Source organism: Esox lucius, chromosome 17, assembly GCF_011004845.1.
Source record: "Esox lucius isolate fEsoLuc1 chromosome 17, fEsoLuc1.pri, whole genome shotgun sequence".
NCBI classification, from domain to species: Eukaryota; Metazoa; Chordata; class Actinopteri; order Esociformes; family Esocidae; genus Esox; species Esox lucius.
The window spans coordinates 47,571,425-47,592,307 of NC_047585.1; the positions used below are offsets into that span (position 1 = coordinate 47,571,425).

General features: G+C 39.8%; 1 protein-coding gene across 2 annotated transcripts in view; it reads left to right on the top strand.

The window, feature by feature from the left end:
• grip2b (glutamate receptor interacting protein 2b) overlaps positions 1-20,883 on the top strand; it is a 399,250-nt gene that overhangs the window by 75,268 nt on the left and 303,099 nt on the right. The window contains exon 1 of one of the 2 annotated variants that reach the window (XM_029113935.2): positions 20,245-20,272. The exons of the other annotated variant lie outside the window; for it this stretch is intronic. The gene's annotated coding sequence lies outside the window, so the exon portion shown is untranslated. Of the gene's footprint in view, positions 1-20,244; positions 20,273-20,883 lie in introns of those variants that run through there. 2 annotated transcript variants of the gene reach the window in all.

Below are 20,883 nucleotides of genomic sequence, written 5' to 3' on the forward strand. Positions count from 1 at the left end.
TTTGAGAGCCACTGCTCTAACTTCTTTTAATACCAACTGTTTTCGTAAGGCCCAAATGCTTGTCTTATCAAACCATCACTAAAGATTAACTCTTAATCCCTTTTCACTATCAAATCTGAAATAATCTCTTAGAGAAAAATAGATATTATCAGGTTTTAAAACATCATATGGAAATGTGATGGTTCAATACAAAGTTCTCTGACTACTGGGGGATCATTTGTTGAAAAGCGCTGATGAAGGGACCACTAACAGGATTCACGAATGAATCCAATGCTTACATTTGTATTGAGATCAGCGAGAAACAAAGAGAAGGGGCAGAAAATAGAGAAAGAGATAAAGAGAAATGTATAATGCAGAAAAGTATATAAAAATAATAAGGAAAATATATTTACAGACTGAAATAGACAGAATGATTGTAAGAAATAGAAGGGGAGAATTAGAATGATCAGAAAGAGAGAAAGAGCATTTCAATATTGTTCACATTATAGGTCACATTATAGGTCACATTATAGGAGGAAAATGTCTAACATGATTTATCTTTGTCTCATCCTTTTACATCACAAGAACCTGGCATTTTAACAGGGGTGTGTAGACTTTTTACATCCACTGTAGGCTACTGTAAATCATTCTTTGAAACTGTGTACATGTTGTTTACAATCTTTTTCATTTGTACAAGTCTACCTTGGGAACCTCATTGCTGCTATCCCTGCATTTCAGCTGCACATGCCACCATGCACCTTCAGAAATAGATTCCGAAATCGACATGTTGGATGTCTGGTCTTCATCTGATTCTGATATTGAGCCACCACCTCCAATGCTTCAGCCTCCTCGCAAAAAAGAAAAGAAACAAACCAACAGAGTCTGTGAATGTGGTGCTATCAGCCAGATGAATGGTGAATGAATGAATGGGCGGTGGTGGCTAATAGGCTGGTGACAGGGAGGAATGTAGTCAAGCTTCCCCGGAGGGAGGTGTGATCACAGTAGGCACCGTGACAGTGTAGGAACCTGCAAATCATCCTTTGATCATCCTTTTACTCTGCTAATCAAATTTATTAATACAATTTGCTGAATAATATCCTGCAGTGTTTTTAGTTCAAGAGAGGCTTGGATCTATTTATTTTCTACGATTAAGCTGTAGCCTATGTGTTATTCATTCTTTGAATTTTTTCGTGTTTATCATGCAACCATGTTATAGGCTTTTTGTCGTTTTTTAACGATCTTCAATAAAAACATTATTGTGTGTTTTTTTCAAAATCATTAACTTTTTAAAACAAACAAATTCTTTAATTCATCATTTTTTGACTATTCTGTATAGTTTGACAACAACCCAGTAGATGAACTGAAGCTCTGGCTGGATGATGATGCTGCGGAGGAGAATGTGTGTGCTAATAGGGTTGATTTGTATGCTAATGACGCCAAATGGTGTTTGGCTCTGGCTGAATCTCTTGGTCTGAAAGGCCTGGCGGTTCTAATGTTAAAACCAACAGGTGGGTAGTTCTCCAGGTACAGGGCGTTAAAACCTACAGGAGGGAAGTTCTCCAGGAACAGGGAGTTAAAACTTACAGGAGGGGGGGTTCCGGTGATGACGTCTTACTGAGTGGATCGAGGCCAGTTAGCTCCCGGCATAATGATCCACAAACATATATTTTAAGAGTAATATTTGTAGCCATACTAATATATTGAAACGTGGTCGATGAACATCTCTGGCTGAAAAATGCAGACAAACAAGACCGCAAAAGCACCGGTCCAGAGAGCTACTAGCCAGCAAGTCGACGGTGGAACTACTGCTAAAGATGGCGAAGTAGCAGGAGCTAACCTTGTAGCTGCGTTAGCGGCGGAGACTACGGCTAAAGATGCGGCCGTCGTGGAAGAGAAGATGTCCATGATTTCCAACAAGCTGGATATCATCACGGCCAAGCTGGAAAGTGAATCGCAGCGTATTGAGGTAGAAAACCGCATTTCTAGTGCTGAGGACATCATTGCTGATTTGGAAGGCAGGCTGGCAGACACAGAAAATAAACTTGCTGCCCTCACTAACCGCATGGATGACCAGGAGGCAAGATCCCGGAGGGATAATATCAGGCTTTTTGGTGTCAAAGAAGGGATTGAAGGGAGCAATGCGCTGCATTTCTTTGAAACCTGGCTGCCCAAACTTCTTCATATGGAAACCAAGAAATGCAGGATCTGACAGGACACGTGCCACAGAGGTCTTGGTCGACTTAAACCCAGGACACCCTGCGTAGTCGTCATGTAGCTTCATTACCCGGCGGATAAAATGAAGATATTAGCGCTTGGTGCGAAACAGAAGCTTGAATACGAAGGGGCCTGGATCTCCATTCGTCAGGAGGGTGCCAAAAGCTAATTTACAAGAACGTCAGGTTCAGGATGCAATACCCGGCGACCCTCCGCTTCACCTACAACAACAAGGATTGTTGAGGCAGCTGAGGCTGCTCACGTTATTGGGGCAATGGATACAGTTCCGTGAGTACTGTGAAGAGTTATAGCAGCATACTCTGAGCAGGGTGGTTTGGTGCACAAGTAAACTCATATAACATTATGATTAACATAGGTGTGCTCTATTAAGATGAATCTATATACCACCCCGTGCGCACAGCGCCCTATGGGCTGCTACACACAAGCTGACTGTGATGTTCTGGCTACAGGGTGACTATATTGTGGGGGTTCGAGTCGGGAGCGAGTGGGTGTCATGACGGCTGCGTTTCACGGAGAACAACTGTGGACCGTGGTCAAGTGCACTCACAACGCGCGTTGTTTCCTCCCAGCTCCAAGGGACCCTTTGTTTTGTATCCCCGAGAGGACTGTTCATGCTGCGTCCAAAAGGACACGTTCGTTTCAGCTGAGTGTGTTATATGACGAGTACACGTTCCTAGTACTTGTGTTGTCTGAAGATAAGTTTAAAGAGAGTGAGTTAGGTCTGGGACATACGACTTTCTTTTTTTTAATATTCTCTTGTTTTCCTTATTTTAGGAATAAATAATGCTGTTAAACGTAAGAAACTATTATGTTGGTTAAAGAAGGAAAAAGCTAACATAGCCCTATTACAAGAAACCCACTTGGATGACAAGGAACACGAAAAACTTGAGAGAATGGGTAGGACAAATGTATTACTCGTCATTTTCTACAAGTAAGAGAGGGGTGGCCATCCTAATAAATAAAAACACTCTGTTTACTTTAGAAAAGTGTGTTAAAGATTGTCAAGGTCAATATGTGATTATTACGGGATTCTTAAATGGGGAACATATAAGGATTGGATGTGTATATGCTCCAAATGTGTACCAAGAAGAATTAGAAGAACTAATGATAACAATGATACCAATCTATCAATACTTTGGGATACGCTCAAGGCTTACTTGAGTGGAGCCATAATTTCATATAGCACAGCCAGGAAAAGGGAAGCAGCTGAATTTAGAGAGCCAATTGGTTGATCTTGATAAACAACTTAATGTATAATTACTCTTCAACCCTGTTCAAAAAATCAGAATCCACACGGTCAGCTCTTTACCAACTCTTGACGCAAAAGGCAGAAGCCGGTATCTTCTATGCAAAACACTGACTGTTTGAAATGGGTGACAAACCAGGGCGACTACTTGTACGGTTAGCCGCTGGTAGGGGTGACGTTAGGGCTATCTCCTCCTTAAAGGACGAAACTGGGAAAAATCATTATGAGACCAAAACGATGGTGGAGAGAATGAAGAGCTTTTACGAAAATACTTTACACCTCTGAATCCACTACATCATCACATTGTATACAGAGTTTTCTAGAAAAGCTTAATCTCCCCTCCTTATCAGAAGCAGATAAACCTGCTCTTGGGAGACCAATAACCAGTGACGATCAAAAGAGATTAAAAAGGCAATGAATTATTTGCAGAACGGAAAAGCTCCGGGACCGGATGGTTATGGTCCAGAGTTTTACAAAATATTATTAAACTCCATAGATGGACCTCTGCTAAGGATGTACCTTCATTCAATGGAGAAAGGTTCCATACCAGGCTCATTATATGCTCCCAATATATCTTTAATCCTTAAAAAGGGAAAAAACCCAGACAAGTGTAGCTCATACCGTCCTGTCAGCCTGAAGAATGTGGACAGTAAAATATTTTCAAAAATATTAGCGAAAAGTCTTGAGAACTACTTGCTACTTACACTGTGAAGGACTGATATCCTGCAGCGCCCGCAAGGTCCCCCTGCTCAAGAAAGCACATGTACAGGCATGTCAAAAGTTTGCTAATGAACATCTGAATGATTCATAGGAGAACTGGGTGAAAGTGTTGTGGTCAGATGAGAACAAAATCGAGCTCATTGGCATCAACTCAATTTGCTGTGTTTGGAGGGGGAGGAATGGTGCCTATGACCCCAAGAACACCATCCCAACCGTCAAACATGGAGGTGGAAACATTATGCTGGGGGGGGGGGGGTTCTGCTAAGAAGACAGGACAACTTCACTGCATCAAAGGGACGATGGACGGGGCCATGTATCGTCAAATCTTGGGTGAGAACCACAGCCAAGGCAACAAAGGAGTGGTCCAGCCAGTCTCCAGACCTTAATCCCATAGAAAGTCTGTGGAGGTAGCTGTAGGTTTGAGTTGCCAAATGTCAGCCTCGAAACCTTAATGACTTGGAGAAGATCTGTAAAGAGGAGTGGGACAAGATGTGTGTAAATCTGGTGCCCAACTACAAGAAACATCTGACCTCTGTGATTTCCAAGGGTTTTGCCACTAAGTAATAAGTAATGATTTGCAAAGGGGTTGAATACTTATTTCACTAATTAAAATGCAAATGTATACAATTTTTGACATGCATTTTTCTGGATTTCTTCCGGACCGCATAAAGGGAGCCGGCCTAGAAGAGCGAATGTCTCTTACTGAGTGAGTGAGTGACTGGCTGACTACCCCTTTGTTAAATAGCATAGTGGTTAGAGAAGCAGACTTGTGAACTATAGGTCTCAAGTTTGTATCTCCTCACAGGCAAGGCGAAGTATGCGTTATGAATTATTCAGTGTAGTTGAAAACTTCACTGGCTAAAACTGTTAATATCCACTTTTGCTGGCTTAACAACGTTACATTATAGTTACATTATAGTAAGCCTTAATTGAAACTGTATAGGGTTATATTGCGACTGTTTCTGGCATGGAATAGTTTATCTTCAGTCTCGCTAGAAATTGCTCAAATCATATGATTATTCTTTGGAAGTTAGTAGATACTAGTATGCAGATTACTGGCTAATAAACTGTTAAAATGGCCAGTGGCAAAAGCAATATAGTTCATAGACGCTATTGTGGAGATAAACTTAATAAGAAACATTAGTCAGTTTAACACAATCCTCAATGGAGTCTAATGACTGCTGTAATGTTTAATGCTGTGCTGTCGTGGTTACAGACAGTGTCTCTCATGTGGAAGACTTATTTTCGTATGTATTGAGAGCAGCAAAATTTATTATTTATTTCTGGTAGATTCCACGATTCTCTCATCTTTCACTTTATGAAAAAGTTAGTTATCGTCACCTTTATGGATAGTTACTGTATAAATGTAATTCACGAATGAAAGAAAAAAGTAAGTTGTTTGGCCATGAATTTTTTTTTTTTTCTTATGCCATGAAATGAAATAGCTTTGGCATACTTGCTAGCAATTTCTCAATTCTTATGACTATTCCAGCAAGTTAGTAGATACCGGTAAAGCTTATTACTGGCTAAACGCTGTTTAAATGGCCAGTGGCAAACGGCATACATAGACGCTACTTGTGGTGGAGGTAAACTTATTAAGAAACGTTAATCAGTTTAACTGTATCAGTGTCATTCACAAATGGCCAATTAACTATTAAAATGGCCAGTGGCAAAAGAGGATTTGTTCAGGATATACAGATGCTGGGTGTCAGTATAGACAAGAGGCTATACTGACAGCCAGCAAATGTTTAGCTCTGTTGTGTAGTGGTTAATGACATAGCCTTTCACGTGGGTGACCTGGGTTCAAATCTTGAGATGACAACTCTTTCTATTGCAGGCCAGCTGAACTAGGCTTGCCTGGTTTCTTGTTTTGTTGTTATTCTGTTACTGTTAAAATAAACCTACCATTAAAATTATACACTGATAATTTCTTTGTCAATGGGCAAACATAAAATCAGCAGGGGATCAAATATATTTTTTCCCTCTCTGTATATTGAACAACAATATACCTGATTCAAATCTCCCTTTTATAGCCAATTTCACTGAGAAGGTTGTTGAAGGTTCAATTAACACAGCAATTTTGTGAACTCAAGTGGTCTCTTAGACAAATTTCAGTCAGGCTCCCAACCTCCCCACAGTACTGAAAGGGCCCTGATAAAAGTTTTAAGTGATAAACGGCTGAACACTGATTCAGATAAAATAACAGTTCTGGTTCTATTAGATCTCAGTGCAGCATTTGACACTGTAGATCATAGAACACTTATAGACAGGCTGGAACATTGGGTAGGACTCTCCGGGACAGTCCTTAATTGGTTCAGATCATATCTAGATGGCCGGAGTTACTTTGTTACCACTGGCAATCATGAATCTGAAAGGGCGGCTATGACATGCAGAGTTCCCCAGGAATCAGTTCTCAGACTGCTTCGGTTAAATCTCTATATGCTACCTCTGGACCAAATTGTACAGAACAACTACATTAACTAATATAGCTATGCAGATGAGACTCTAATCTTGGTGTTCTGATAGACTCAGACCTCACATTTAACAGTCATATCAAAGTTTTCACCACCATTGTATCATGTTAAAAACATATCCAGAATCAAAGGCTTGGTGTCCCAATAAGACCAAGAGAAGCTCATCCATGCTTTTATCTCTAGTATGGTTGATTATTGTAATGGGCTCTTAACTGGACTCCCCAAAAAGACTGTAAAACAGCTGCAGCTCATTAAGAATGCTGTTGCTAGAGTGTTAACCAGGACCAAGAGAACAGAACATATCACTCCGGTTCTTAAATCTTTCAAATTTTAAAGTGGTGCTTTTAGTCTATAAATCACTGAATGGTTTACATTTCTGATATGTTTGAAGAGTATAAACCGAGCAGGACTCCATGAGTACAGACTAAACATGGCAAAGCTGTGTTTAGCACTTATGCTTCACACAACTGGAAAAAACAACCTGCTGTACCTGCAGACATAAGAACCGGGTCTGGTCTACCCGTGATCTATGGGGTGGTCTACTTTCTAGTCTACAAGTTAGATTAACACTGGTCTACGGGAGGGTCTACCTCTGGTCAACATGGTGGTCTAAGGGGTGATCTGCAGGCTGGTCTTCCCATGGTCTAGAGGCTGGTCTACACCTGGTCTAGAGGCTGGTCTACACCTGGTCTACAGGGTGATCTACCCCTGGTCTGCAGGCCCATCTACCACTGGCCTATGGGAGGGTCTACACCTGGTCTACAGGGTGGTCTACAGGCTGGTCTACCTCTGGTCTACAATGTGGTCTAGCCCTGGTCTACAGATTGGTCTAACTCTGGTCTACACCTGGTCTACAGGTTGGTCTACACCTGGTCTACAGGTTGGTCTAGCCCTGGTCTACAGATTGGTCTAACCCTTGTCTACAGGTTGGTCTAGCTCTGGTCTACGGGCTGGTCTACACCTGGTCTACAGGTTGGTCTAGCCATGGTCTACAGGTTGGTCTAACCCTGGTCTACACCAGATCTAAAGGGTGGTCTATAGGGTGGTCTTCACCTGTTCTACAGGGTGGTCTACACCTGGTCTACAGGTTGGTTTAGCCCTGGTGTAGGTGGTACATTGTTGGAGGTGATAATTAGTGTAATGAAAAAAATACGGAGTGGAATTTGTCCTTTCATTTCTGTAACTACGCTTTGTTTCTGTGTCTTTCTGTCTTTCTATGTCTTTTTATATGACTCACTGTATCTCACTCTACAGTATATCGCTCTTCTTCCCTCCTCCTCTTTTATCCTTCTTTTCTCTTTCCCCCTCTCCCCTCTCTTCCTCCCCCTCTCCTCCTTTCTGTCTCCCTCTACCCTCTCTTCCTCCTCCTCTCCTCCTTTCTCTCTCCCTCTCCCTTTGCTCTGGAGTTGAGCATTATATCTGCCTCATACACGTTTGACCTAGTTTACTCTTTGGTATGTGACGTATGTGACAATTTTGAGAAATGCTAGGCTCTATTTTGCATCAGCTTGGATTGGTGGGATGGTTGGTAGTTAGGCATGACAGCAAATAGAGACGGAGTCTGAGTCCCAAATGGCATCCTATTCCCTACACTGTGCACTACTTTTCACCAAGGCTCCAAGGACTCTATTTAGGGTGTCATTGTGGACACGGTCAGGAGGTACTGTGTGAAATCCTTCCTCCTACAGAGTGGATGGAATCTCCTGGGCAACAGAACCCTCAGATGAGTGAGTGTCTGTGACTCTAATCTCTCTCTCTCATTCCCCTCTCCTTCTCTCTGTTTTCCCCACTCTCCTCTCTTTCTCCCCGTCTCCTTTCTGTTTCAATCCCTCTCCTCTCTCCACCTCTCCTTCTTTTTGTTTCTCCTCCTCTCCCTCTTCTAATATTTCTCCCTCTCTATCTACAGAATGTGTTAATAGCTAATCACTACATTAAATAGGGCCAGAAGATGCCAAGTAGGATGAATTCATAATTACATTTGCATCTATATCTTAAATACATATTCCCTGTACAGGTTTTGGTGAAATAAAACCTGTATTACCCAAAGGTTGTGTTATTAATGTAATTTATGTAAAAATCAAGTGAATCAAGTTTCAACAGAAACGCTGAGATTTATTAAACACAGTTTTACGGTGTTGAACATGTATGTTATAAATCATGTCTGCACATGTGATTTCTATCTGCAATTTTTGTGAGTGTTTGTTAATGAATGTGGCCCAGAATGTGCATCTGGCATCAGGTGAAACTCCACCAATTGGATTCATCAATTTTATTTAACAGGGCAGATGATTTAAGTTGATATTTTAACACACAAGCCCACACATCCTCTGATGGTTGCTCCTAGCAAGAAATTGAAGAGCTAATATTTCCTGCTGTTTGCTTAAAATGGTTGATATGCTACATAAATTGTCTTTGTAAGATTGAAAGTCCCCAGCCTTCCCCTGATTGGCTTTGCTTTCATTTCAGTCAAAGGGGATTGACACACTTTATGTAAACTGTTATTTTATTACCTTGATGATAAAAATGCTGGCGGTGGCGGTGATACTGGAAGAGCTGGCTTTAACACCATGACATAATAACATGCATTTACATTTATTTTCTAATACATGGTTAAACACATTTTAGTGGGATTCTGTCTAAAGTGCATTATCAAAGAGGCAAACATTGTTTCCTAAATTATTTCTGACACCAGAATGTGGCTTCATTCAAGGTTTATCTCTTTTATCTTTGTGATCAAATGGTGAACATACCAGAAGAATCTGTGAATTAATCTAATCTCTTCGTAGTAATTGGAAGATCTTTTGGGTTGCACTAAAATAGATGAGTGCAGTGAAACATCTTAGAACATGCCCTAGTTCCAGTTTCACACATTGGTTTAGAATCCCTGCAAAGAAAAAAAAGAACTGCAGGCAATGAAAAGTGATTGCCTTGCAACTTCAGTGTTCCATTTCTCCGTTCTTTGCCGGCTGGTTCTTCAGTGTTCCATTTCTCCTTTCTTTGCCGGCTGGTTCATTATGAGTTTCTTTGTAACGTTTCATATTCCTCTTTACTGCATTCGGCACAAACTCTCCCGTAAATGTGAAATGTACTTGCTATCTTTTTTTTTCTCTGTCTCTCTACTTCCCTCACTTTCTACTTTCCCCTCTCTCTTCTTCTATTTTCCCTTTTCTTTCTCCTTCTCAATTCAGTTTTAAGTCAAAGGTGTATGGGAACATTTGTTTATACGGCAAAGAAAGTGGAAAATTAAAGCTGCAAGCAGCATTTTTGGCGTACCCTCTGTGCCACCATCAAAGAAAAATTGACATTTTCCAATAACTCTCTTGCTCTCTCTCTACTCTTTAGCCCACTTTCCAAAAAAAAAACCACAAATAAACAATGAAACAATAATGCAATAGGTTTAAAGTGTATTTATTCTCCATTTTACATTATGTTTAATAATTGAAATACTTGTCTCCAGAACTGTTGGTCAGATACCCATAATACCCAGTGCTCTAGGAAAAACAATATACTATGCTATCGATGCTATGAGCAATTTCTTTTTTCTGTACAAGAGTGCCCCCTCTAGCCCAATCAAAACCACATTTAAAAATGTTTTGTTACATTTACATTTTAGCAATTTCTCTGACACCCTGACAGCGACTGACAGTGGTGAGTGCATACATTTCCAACCTGGTCCCCCGTGGGAATTGAACTTACGTACCGTGGGAATCGAATATTACACACCGTGTCAAACATTTATAGATTTTTAAAGGAGTTGGGATGTCATGTACATATATGGAGAAGTGTCTTCTGTCTGGCCACGCTGTCGTTAAGGCCTGATTGGTGGAGTTTTGAAGAGATGGTTGTCCTTCTGGAAGTTTCTCCCATCCACAAAGGACCTCTGGAGCTCTGGGAGGGGGACACTCAGGATTTTGATTATCTCCCTGACCAAGGCCTTTCTCCCCTGATGACTCAGTTTGTCTGGATGGCCGGTTTTAGGATAAGTGTTTGTGGTTCCAAACTTCTTCCATTTCAAAATGATGGATGCAACTGTGTTCTTAGGGACCTTCAGTGCTGGACATAATTTCTGATACCCTTCCCCTGATCTCTGCCTCGACAATCCTTCCTCAGATACATATTATGTTCAATTAATTGAATTTCTAACAGTTGGACTCAGAACCATGTCACGGATTGTCTATGGAAACAAGATGCACCTGAGCTTAATTTCAAGTGTAATAGCAAAGGGTCTGAATACTTATGTAAATGTAATATTTAAGTTTTTTTCTGTGTAGATTTATGAGGAAACCAATCAATTTAATCTATTTTAGAATAAGGCAGGGTTGAGGGTTTCAATAATTTCCAGATGCACTGTAGCATTCCAATCTTCTCTGTTTTATTGGTTAATTCTTTCCACTGTGTCAAATTGATTTATATGCTTTCTGTTCTGATGATTTTGTTGGTTCTATTTGTGTTGCTGTCCTGGCGGTGTTCTGTTGGCTCTGTTTCTGGTTGAAATCTGAGCCCTCAAAAAACAGCCAGCCTAGGGGGCTTACCTTGCCAAATTCATCTTTCTGCCGATGAGGCATTGTTGTGGAAGGTTTCAAAATGTTGTTGGTTGTGTAGTTTTATGTCTTGTTTCTAGATTTTGATCAATTGTGGATGTATTCCTAATTCTGCCCTGCATGCATTAGTGTTTTAAATAGTTCTTTGAGGACACAACTGAGGCTCAATTCTTTGTTGGTGCAATTTTCTGAATTTTTGTTTAGTCAGTGAACCCCGACCTCACAACCATTGAGGGAAGTGGGAAATGTAATGTGTTGGAATCTTCTTGGCAGATCCTGGTTGAGATGTCATGTTCTCTTTCATGAAATAAAAGTTGGAGATAATGTTACGAATTGACGTTATCTTAACTTTTTAAAAATATTTTTCATTTAATGATCAAACACAGTTGTAGTAAAATACTAATGTGCATGAATTCGCAATTCACACTGTCTACACTAAGCTGCTCCTGCCACCATTTATTTTTTCGTTTCGTCTAGTTAAACACAGAAAATATCATCATCACACCAGATCATTCTCAGGTCCGGATTTCTTCAACAGATAAACAGAGAACCCTATGGTCTGTTAATTACTGATTTATCTAGGTCACAGCATACTAAATGAAAGCACCATAGAAATGAATATAAAAACATAACTGCCTAATAACTGCATAATATTTACATCAAAACATCATATTCTGGTTCTGAGTTTCAAATTTCTATCACACATAGCTGATAAATGTTTAGTTTGGGCTCTACAAGCTGACCTGAGTTCATGGATCTAAGCGCCCCTTCATCTTAATAATCAAGCTATTTCCTAGTGGTCGTTGTGATGGCACAGAGTCCTTGTTTGACTGTGTACTGTAGTTCTGATGGTCTGTCTAATACTTTTGAATTTTTCACCAAAGAAACAAGGAAATTCATTGCAAATTCATTGCTTTAGTTTTTTTTTAAAGCTTGTAAACCATGGCAAATAGGTTTACCATGGTACCATGGGTATTGTTGATGTTCCTTTGGATCATTCCCGATAAACATAGTTTATTCCCGATAAACGTAGACAGTTCAACCGTACCTCACAACAGACGTGCCACAGATACTAATGACTTACCACAGATACTAATACTAACTCACATCAGGACTACTGCAACTAATGACTTATCAACTCACATCAGGACTACTGCAACTAATGACTTATCAACTCACATCAGGACTACTGCAACTAACGACTTATCAACTCACATCAGGACTACTGCAACTAACGACTTATCAACTCACATCAGGACTACTGCAACTAACGACTTATCAACTCACATCAGGACTACTGCAACTAATGACTTATCAACTCACATCAGGACTACTGCAACTAATGACTTATCAACTCACATCAGGACTACTGCAACTAATGACTTATCAACTCACATCAGGACTACTGCAACTAATGACTTATCAACTCACATCAGGACTACTGCAACTAATGACTTATCAACTCACATCAGGACTACTGCAACTAATGACTTATCAACTCACATCAGGACTACTGCAACTAATGACTTATAATCTCACATCAGGACTACTACAACTAATGACTTATCTCACGTCTGGACTACTACAACTAATGACTAATCATCTCAAGTCTGGACTACTGCAATTCATTTTAAGTTGGTCACCCTGCTTTGCCATCAAAACTCTGCACATTCTGAACGCAATTGATTTTAAGATCACATTCACTACTGCACATGGTGCTTGTTTACAGAGGACAGGAACAGCCCTTCCACACATTGTCTACAGAGGACAGGAACAGCCCTTACACACATTGTCTACAGAGGACAGGAACAGCCCTTCCATACATTGTTTACAGAGGACAGGAACAGCCCTTCCATACATTGTCTACAGAGGACAGGAACAGCCCTTCCACACATTGTTTACAGAGGACAGGAACAGCCCTTCCATACATTGTCTACAGAGGACAGGCACAGCCCTTCCATACATTGTCTACAGAGGACAGGAACAGCCCTTCCATACATTGTCTACAGAGGACAGGAACAGCCCTTCCACACATTGTTTACAGAGGACAGGAACAGCCCTTCCATACATTGTCTACAGAGGACAGGAACAGCCCTTCCATACATTGTCTACAGAGGACAGGAACAGCCCTTCCATACATTGTCTACAGAGGACAGGAACAGCCCTTCTATACATTGTCTACAGAGGACAGGAACAGCCCTTCCACACATTGTTTACAGAGGACAGGAACAGCCCTTCCATACATTGTCTACAGAGGACAGGAACAGCCCTTCCATACATTGTCTACAGAGGACAGGAACAGCCCTTCCACACATTGTCTACAGAGGACAGGAACAGCCCTTCCATACATTGTCTACAGAGGACAGGAACAGTCCTTCCATACATTGTCTACAGAGGACAGGAACAGCCCTTCCACACATTGTCTACAGAGGACAGGAACAGCCCTTCCATACATTGTCTACAGAGGACAGGAACATTCCTTCCACACATTGTCTGCAAAGGACAGGAATAGCCCTTCCACACATTGTCTACAGAGGACAGGAACAGCCCTTCCACACACTGTTTACAGAGGACAGGAACAGCCCTTCCACACATTGAGGTTTTGCTCAAACATTACATCCCTACCAAAGTGTCCCAAAAGTTACATTATTGAGTATAAAATACTTATAATTTACTTAATGTACAGATACATGTCATGACAATGAGTCTCAGGATCAGTAATGTTATCCCTGTGCAAATTGCCACCTACAAAATTCAACTGTGTTCATTGGCCACAGCCTATGCCTGCAAATACCATAACCATATAGAAACCCTTTGTCAACAATCTTGTTGTGGAACATCCATGGGATCTTTTATTTATTTGAACACAGGATCAAAACTGCATTTATATTTATTGCTTAGTGTATATACCTAAATTTTTACATTTCTAACATTTTTTATATTGAATTGTTTTGGCTGCAATCTATAGTTAAGTCCAATAGTGTTCATACCCATGCCACATTTTGAGCCATACAGAATACTTTTTTGACCAATACTGTAGGTTTCTTCTGGCTTGGAAATGACAAGTGACAAAACACAGTAAGACATTGTGCTGGAGATACAAATGAATAACGTAACTATTTCAGTTTTTTTCTCATTTTTACAAAAAATTCCATGTCAAACATTATTCATAATGCTTGAAATTGTTGCACATTTTTGAGAAAATGCAAGTTTCTAAACCATTTAAAATGGTCTTTCCACCAATTTCCACCATGAGAGACCATTCTAATCACCTATAAACTGAGAACAGCTGAACAGCAGTAGTTCTCTAGTCAATTACTAGTCATCCGCAAGTCATGGCTAAAAACAGAAATAGTTACGTTTACATTTGTGTCTCCAGCACAATGTCTTGCCGTGTTTTGTCACTTGTTTATGTCATTTCCAGCCAGAAGGAACGTATCGGTCAAATCGAAATTCACTATGGCAAAACAATTGGCATGGGTATGAATACTTTTGGGCTTAAATGCATATTATTTAACTGTGACTGCTTCATTTGGGAAGAGCTCAAGACGGTGATACTTTTACTGTAAATATTTCTCATGATAAGAAAAAACTGTAAACTTTAGCCTTTTCAGTGGCAGCTATTATTACAGATACTTAATTACCTTTCTTTGGTACTGCTTTCTACAGGTCTAACTTTCTCTGTCGTACATCCTCAGTATCAAACTTCATCTGTGTCTGACTTTTTCATTGTCAAACTTTCTCTGCTGTTTGCTTTCTACGTGCCTAACTTTCCCTGTGTCAAACTTTTGCTGTGTCTAACTTTCTCTCTGTACAGCTTCCTCTATGTTTGGCTTCTCTGTCTGCTCCAAAGCAGGCAGAAATATATGTGAGATTATCTAAACATTGTCAAAGTGCACCTCCATCATCTCTGCCTCTGTTCCCTGCCTCTAGTGAACCCTCTGTCTGTCCCTTCTGCTAGTCTGTACAATGTCAAAGACATGCCACCATCTGCCTCTAAGCCAGCCCTCTGAGTCAACACTGTCTGTTTCTTCATGTTTGTTCCTTCGCAGTTCCAAAGCTCACTATATGCCTGGAGAGAGGAAGGCAGAGAGGGAGAGAGGGAGAGGTGGAGAGAGGGAGTGAGGGAGAGGTAGAGAGATGGAGTAAGGGAGTAAACCAACACATTCCCTCCCCCATATAGCCCCAGAGATACAACTATGACAAAACAACCAAAAGAAATGGGTCACAACTCCTGCATCTCTGTGGCATTCTGGGTAGATGTATCGTCATTGGGGAGATATGAGGGAATTCCTACAAACACCTACAGCTCATGGACAGTTGTACTGTAGATTGCCTTATTACAACCTCAACCAAGACTTTCATTTCAGATGGCTGAAATCCTGTAATCTATGCTTTGTATCCAAACATTATTAAAAACGTACATACATTTGCACATCATTAAAGTTATTGGTAAGCTGGAAAATGTTTGTCATATTAGCATTGATGTGAAATGTCACCTTAAAACGAGAAAAAGTATTTATAACAACTTTAATGCATGAAGAGCACCCTCTGGACATTTTGCAGTTAAAATAAATCTAAATCGTGTAAACCACTTGCCAGTGAATCTCTGTAGGATAATAATGGACAATAATGATGTCCACAAAAGGTCAGATGTCATTGCTTAAACTACCCAGGAAACGTCCACATTGATGGGAACAATGTGAAAGATTGTCATGTTTAAGATTGTCTGTTTACTAAAATATATTCAAGTTACTGTTAAATAATGAATACAGGCTTAAAAGAAATATAGCCAGAATCAAAGGCCTGGTGTCCCAAAAAGACCAAGAGAAGCTCATCCATGCTTTTATCTTTAGTAGGGTTGACTACTATAATGGCCACTTAACTGGACTCCCCAAAAAGACTGTAAAACAGCTACAGCTCATTCAGAATGCAGCTGCTAGAATGTTAACCAGGACCAAGAGAACAGAGCACATCACTCCGGTTCTTAAATCTTTGCACTGGCTTCCAGTCAGTTACAGAATATATTTTAAAGAAGTGCTTTTAGTTTATAAATCTCTGAATTGTTTAGGACCCAAATATATCTCTGATATGTTTGAAGAATATAAACCGAGCAGGGCTCTAAGATCCATGAACACAGGTCAACTAGTAGAGCTCAGAGTCCAAAATAAAAATGGAGAAGCTGTGTTTAGCAGTTATGCTGTACACAACTGGAATAAACTACCAGAAGATCTTAGATGTGCACCAAATGTATACATTTTTAAATAAAGGTAATGAGTGGAGAACAGGAGGGCTTCTTAAAGAAAAATTAACAGGTCTGTGAGAGCCGGAATTCTTACTGGTTGGTAGGTGATCAAATACTTATGTCATGCAATATAATGCAATTTAATTATTTTAAAATCATACAATGTGATTTTCTGGATTTTTGTTTTAGATTCCGTCACTCACAGTTGAAGTGTACCTATGATAGAAATTACAGACTTCTACATGCTTTGTAAGTAGGAAAACCTGCAAAATCGGCAGTGTATCAAATACTTGTTCTCCCCACTGTAGGTGTGAGTGATGAGGGGAGCCGGGAATAGATGATGTGGTGTGAGGTGTGCATCTGATGAAGAGAGCATGGAACCAGCGATGGCACAGTCAATTCACACTATCACAGGATACTATCCAGGCATTGCTTTTTATGTATTATCTATTCTGATTACATAGAAGATTTACTGCATGAAACACAGAGAAAATATGTCTAGTTAAATGAGCTCGAGCCCAGAGAAGGTGGCAGAGTTTCTGGATCTTGTTTATATATGGTTTCTTCTTTGCAAGGTAGAGTTTTAACTTGCATTTGCATTTGTGACTTACTGTGTTCACATACAATGGTTTTCAGAAGTGTTCCTGAGCCCATTCAGTGATGTCCACTACAGAATAATGTTTCAATGCAGTGTCGCCTGAGTTCCCATCACGGCCATCCAGTACTGGTTTTCGTCCTTGTTCTTTTCATACCGAGATTTCTCCGGATTCTCTGAAAATGTTAATTATATTATGTAGCATAGATGATGCCACCCCCAAACTCTATAAAATCTTGCATTGAGAAATGTTGTTATTAAATTGTTGCACTATTTGCCCGCGCAGTCTTTCACAAAATGGTGAACCGCTCCACATCTTTACTTCTGAAAGACTCATCCCCTCTGGGATGCTTTTTATACCCAATGAAGTTACTGGCCTGTTGCCAATTAAACCAATTAGTTGTGAGATGTTCCACCATGTTATATTTTTGTATTACACAACTTTTCCAGTCTTTTGGTTTCCCTGTCCCAGCTTTATTGAATTGTGTTGCAGGCATCAAATTCAAAATGGGCATATATTTTTCAAGGAGCTATAACATTTATCAGTTTCAACATTTTATATGTTGTCTTTGTACTATATTTTATTGAATATAGGGTTTAAAGGATTTGCACATCTTTGCATTCTTTTTTCATTTCCATTTTTCACAGCGTCTCAACTTTAATGGAAATGGGGTTGTATGTTTGTGAGATGAAAAGTCCACTTACCAGCACAGAAAATTATTTAACGGGAAAAACACCAAACTGTGACTGACAGAAATGAGGTGGAAATGGAGCTGTACTTCCTAATATATGACCACATTGGAGACACATTTTTCCCCGGATTCCTTATTTATTTTTACATGAAAAAGTGAGAGCAAGAGGAAACAGAGAGAGAGAGAGAGGAATTGCATAAAAGAGTGTGGAGGAAACAGGGGGACAGATAGGAGTCACTCCCTAAGAGTTTTATTTTAAACCTTCCAGGAGCAGTTCTTATTTTAGGCTGAAAAGCCTCACACCCACTGATCATTTTCTTAATAATCCAGTAGATTAGAAAATGTACGGGTAGAAAATACACATGAAGGCTTTAAAAAGTTGGAGAACTTTCCCAGCCATCTTCAGTTGCTATACCAAGAGCCATGTGTAGAGTAGGTAAAACAAGCAGTGACAGAAGAGGAGAGCAAGGTGTTCTGTATGTTATATATGAAGTAACACCCCAGTGTCCTGTGTGGATGTAGCCTGCAGAAAGACTTTAGTGACCGCTTAAAACATATATATACTGAAACAAATTATAAATGCAACACTTTTGTGTACTTATTTCCCTAACAACACCTGTACAGACCAAACAATTTACAGTCCAAAAAACATCCTCCCATTCAGAAATATTCATGCATCAACATGATGATTAAATTCAAATGCAGCACATGTAAAACTGTCATTTCAAAGAAGTCAGTATAGACAAAGATATGTTGTGGTTTTTAGACAGGAATACCAGACACAGGCGGAGTGTGACAGCTAGGTCGGGGCACAAACAAATTACGGATTCTCTAAACAGTGTCACAGTATCAAAGCACAGAGGCATCATCCAGCTGCCTCTGAATGTGGTGTCACAGACTCAAAGTACTGCGACATCATCTGTCTGCCTCTGAATGGGGTGTCACGTACAGTGACAGTCTTCAGCATCTGTTTCATGCCTCAAATGAACAGTCTTTGTGGTAATGTCCCAAACAGCACCCTATCGGTCAGAACCATTGCACTTTTTTGGGAATAGTGTGCAATTTCGGGATTCAGCCTAGTTATGTCTATGTGTGCTCCAGAACTGACTGGACCTCTGTGTCCTCCCAGAGTCTGTTTTCTATGTCTACCCATTATGAAATATCACAGGGGCACATGTGGGTTTTCGGGCAAATTATAAGCCAAAAAAAAAGTATTCTGTGTCAGACTCTTTCATTTCAAGTTTTATCAGTATAACTTTGTCTAGCTTTCTCCATCGACTACCTCAAAAGGAGATGTTTTTCCCCAGGGGAACGTTGTCCATTGCAAGACCTCTCCATCACGGTTGTTAACTCCACGGTGACACCCACATAGAAAGCAAAAAAAGTTGTTATGATCCTGGACAAGCCAGCAAGTTTATTTATATAGGACACATAGAAGCAATTCAATGTACTTTACACTGAAAAAAACAAATAACTAGAATAAAAACATATACTAAACTGCTGGATTCCGTAGTAGATTATTTGAGGAAGCTGTGTACCTATAGAAATTGTTGTGCTTATAGTGTGGTAAAGTTTAAGCTCTCAGTCATAGGCACGTAAAAAGAGAAGTGTCTTTAAACTGGATTAAAAATAGATTTTGGGGCAGATGTAAGATCTTCTGGTAGTTTATTCCAGTTGTATGCAGCATGTGTAACATGTTATTGGTCTTAGTATGACCGCCCTCCGAGTAATCAAAGAATCTAGATACGACAGATCACCTAGTATGACCGCCCTCCGAGTAATCAAAGAATCTTTTCCAGGGGAGGCCTTGCTTATTTCAGCAAGACAATGCCAAACCACATTCTGCATGTATTACAACAACATGGCTTCGTAGTAAAATACGTCTGAGTAAAATAGTCTGGGTGCTAAACTCACCTGGCTGCTGTCCATACCTGTTACCCACTGAAAACATTTGGTGCATTTTGAAATGAAAAATACAACAAAGGAGACCACTAACAGTTGCACAGCTGAAATCCTAGCAAGAATGGGAATGCATTTCACTTTCAAAACTACAGCAATTGGTCTCCTCAGTTCCCAAACTCTTACAGAGTATTGTTAAAAGAAGAGGTGATGCAACACAGCGGTAAACATCAGAGGTGGGGGACTCGAGTCACATGACTTTTTTCAGGACTTGTGACTTGCTTGATTAAAGTATGAAAATGACTTGACTTGACTTTGACTTGAGAACAAGTTACTTGAGACTTGACTTGAAGTGGAAGACTCGACAATGACTTGAACTTATAATAAACAAACAAAATTAAATTAAAAATAAAATTATTTTACATGTTGTGACATCAGCACCACTAATCAGCGTATGTGCCTTTAACGCTGCACAATTCAAACCGCGCAAAACATGGCAGACAGTAACGTTAGTCGAGCTCCACAAATAGTATCGTTTGGATACAAAGACGTTGAACTGGACCGTGTGAATAAAAAAAGATTTGCCAGATGCAAAATATGCAACAACGTCAAATTTCATTCGTTATTTTAAGAACCACAAGGAAAGGTAAGAAAGTAATCTCTTTATATTCAGTTTCACTCTATTACGATTAAGTTACTAATGTAATTAATTACTCTTTTGTTTGTCATAATTTGGCCTTGGTTGCATATGTTTGGTTTTTTTCTTGTTAGAAATGTGACCATTATCATTACTGAATACGTCTGGTAAATAGATGTAAGGAAATTTGACTATAACAGTGGCATAGCCTGAATTTTTATGTTGATGGGCATCTTAAAATGAGCGGGCATGTATATTATTACACGTACGCTATAATGTCTGTATTAAATGTGGGCATTTTCAAGTGTTTGTGGACTGCGTGTGGAAACTAAAAAGCATTAACTTTACTGCATGAAAGGCTAACATGGAGGCGCCGATGTGATTAGCACCTAAACATTTCGAAGAGGTTTTTTTTTTTTACTCATACAGACAAGAACAATTACAGCGTAATTACATATTAGGCAGTTTTTCAGTCACAATAATTAGTTTATAAGGTTGTTGTTATTATTATTCCAGTGCAGAATGCGTGTTATTTCTTGATAACAGACCGTTTCCATGAAAAACAGCGCGTTGCAATTGACGCAGCAGGATTCTAACCAGAGACGGAACGGACTATTTTC